This window comes from Phyllostomus discolor, chromosome 3, assembly GCF_004126475.2.
Source record: "Phyllostomus discolor isolate MPI-MPIP mPhyDis1 chromosome 3, mPhyDis1.pri.v3, whole genome shotgun sequence".
Lineage (NCBI taxonomy): Eukaryota > Metazoa > Chordata > Mammalia > Chiroptera > Phyllostomidae > Phyllostomus > Phyllostomus discolor.
Window position 1 is genome coordinate 154,409,156 of NC_040905.2, and position 3,029 is coordinate 154,412,184.

A 3,029-nucleotide genomic window follows, 5' to 3' on the forward strand; every position below is an offset into this window, starting at 1 on the left:
ATTATGGCTCCTGGAAACAAATAAGAAGCAGAAATAATACTTACAGTTTTTTAAAGATTTTATTTATTACTTTTAGAGAAAGGGGAAGGGAGGGAGAAAGAGAAGAGGAACATCAATGTGTGGTTGCCTTCTGAGTGCCCCCTATTGGGGACCCGGCCCGCAACCCAGGCATATGCCCTGATTGGGAATCAAATCAGTGGCCCTTTGGTTCACGGGTCAGTGCTCAATCCACTGAGACACACCAGCCAGGGCAATATTTTCAGGTCTTGATTGGGTCCTCTGTCACATTTCAAATCCTAATAGAGACCAAACAAAAGTGATGGTTAGTATTTGTTTGAAATTCTACAAGAAACTTCAGGCATATGGTGCTGATGCATTTCTAGAGACAATGTACAGGAGTTTCTTGGTAAATCCAGAATCAGGATACAATGTCTCTTTGCTCTACAATCTTGAAAATCTGCCCACATCCAAGGATTCCATTGTGCATCAAGCTGGCATGTTTAAATGAAATTATTTTGCCTCTGTCTTTGAGAAATATTTCCAGTTCCAAGAAGCGGGCAAGGAAGGAGAGAACAGGGCAGTTATCCATCATGGAGATGATGAGACCACATGTGCTGAGTCTCAAAAGACAGAGCACAGCAGTCTTCGACACAGTACTCAGAGTGACAATGATGTGGCCATTAGAGAGGCGTTCACGTAGGAGTTCAAACAAAGACACAGAGCCCGCCCTACAGCCCCACAAGTCCTCTTTAGCCACAGAGACCTTCCCTGGAGCTGAAAGACACTGATGCTACTGTGGGTGACAACATTGGCTACATTACCTTCATGTTGTTTCCTTGCCATGCCAACACCAGGGCTCAAGACAACACTATCCACCTGATCCACACATGCTGGGACTACCTGCAATATTGCATCAAGTGCTCTAAGGTCTATATTCATACATGTGTGCGGGCAACGACATCCCACTTCCTAAAGGTGCTGAAACGTGCACACCCAGATGCTGAGAAGAAAGTAAAACAATCACGAGGAAGACCTTTTCATCCCACTAACTCAGAGCAGCAGGAAGAGGAAGCTGGCAACTAAAGGCTAGAATACTTGCTACCGGATAATTGTAGCTTTTAATGTTGCAGTTCTTCAGTTTCGTAAGAGCTTCTCCATTTGGGGTCCATTTTGTACATGGTTGGAAAATAATCAGCAGAAATGAGCTGTGCTTGCAAAGACTTCATAGTTCCCAAGAATGAGAAAATAAATAAAAAGAGAGAGAGACAGAGAGTGAGGGAGGGAGGGAGGGAAGGAAGGGGGGGGCATAGGAAAGAAAGGAAAGAGGGAGAAAAGAAAGTAAAGAAAGAATGATGGAAAGAAGGAAAGGAGGGAGGGAGAGAAAAGGAAAAAAGGAAAAGAGAAGAGAGGAGAGGAGAGGGAGAGGGGAGAGGGAAAAGGAAAGGAAAGGAAAGGAAAGGAAAGGAAAGGAAAGGAAAGGAAAGGAAAGGAAAGGAAAGGAAAGGAAAGGAAAGGAAAGGAAAAAAGATATCTACTTGATCAACTTAATCCCTTTTCTTTATCTTCTTTCTCTCACTCCCCTTCCCTTCCACTGTCTTCCAAACTGTTTTGCTTTGCAATATGTTACTGGTAATGAGTTGCAGGAAATGCAATCCTAACTTGTTTTCTCCCAAGTATTTAAGTTCAAAAGTCCTGTATATAAAGAAATACGGTTAAGGTCATTAGTTTTAAAAAAATTTTTCTATCTTAAAAAAATAAAAGATAATAAATATATTTTAAATGTTATTTCAATGAAGATAAATAGATAACTTTTAACTTGTATAGAGTTTGGAGGCAAAGAATGTCAGCTTCTTTTATTTAAATTCTAACATTTGATGTAACAAGTAGTTTAATTAATTAGGGCAATATAAGTAAAAGGTGTAATAAAAATTTTTCTCCCCAACTCCCTGCTTTATCCTCCATGGAGACTACTGTTCTCCACCCCCTGAAACAATCAATCTATCTGGTTTTACTCATTTGGGGCTGTCTCTCCCTCAAATTCCCCCCAACTCTCCATGACTCTTGGCCTCATTTTCATGTAGCCATATTCCATGAACATAAATGGAAAATGTAACAGCACACTCAGAGGTTTTCAAATCTCACTCATTTCAACAAGTGAGACTTGACAAGGTTGATATGATAGGCTCGTGTGAGAGGTTTGGGAATTCTGACATAAATGCACTGTGAAGGGAAACCTTTCTTCTTTAGAAAGGATGAAATACAGCTCTGCAGAGACATCAGCTTCTCATTCTGTAGATGTGTCTTAGCAGTGTGGTCTCCACCACACTTCCGCTGGCTACTCTGTGAACTTTGAAAACCAGTGTGCAATTTTTGAAAACTTACTAAGGAAGAGTAATTATTTTACTCTTTCTCATTCTACCCCTACACCCCCCATCCTCCCATACACAGACATACTGCCACATCATTCCTATATATGTCTTTGGGAAGTGAACCATTTCTGTTAAAGAACCTTCCCACATCTTAAACTCGTATTTTAACTTAGGAAGTCACACTTATTTCCTAAAGCATCCATAATTGGTGTCAAGGCCACAGAGAATCTTTTCAGGACAAGTTCTTCTTTGTTTAACAATAGAATTGTTGAATCATGGTATATACTGGCATGTAATGCTTTAAGAGATTCTCTTATTTCACTAATTCTCTTAAAATACTAATTTTCTTTTAGAAGTTGAATTTTTGAAACATTAAGTTTAAAAAATGGCTTTGAGTCAAATAGTTCTAGATTCAAACCTCTGTCATTTATGACCTGTCACTTAGTAAGCCTAAATTTCCTCATTTGTAAAAAGGAAATAATACAATTCTGCCTCTCTGGATGGCTTTCTGAGTTGCCATGAAGTAATATGTGTAACATGCTGTAGCAGAATGCCTGGTATATAGCTAATGACCAATGTTGCTGCTGTGGCTTAATAAACAAGAATTTTTATGTGAATGAAACAATATAACTTTATTTTATTTCTTGAAAAAAATGCCAT

The 3,029-nt window shown here is 39.2% G+C and overlaps 1 pseudogene; it reads left to right on the top strand.

Moving 5' to 3' along the window:
• Positions 1-241: 241 nt before the first annotated feature.
• Positions 242-1,049, top strand: LOC114490788 (annotated as a pseudogene).
• The last annotated feature ends 1,980 nt before the right edge of the window (positions 1,050-3,029 follow it).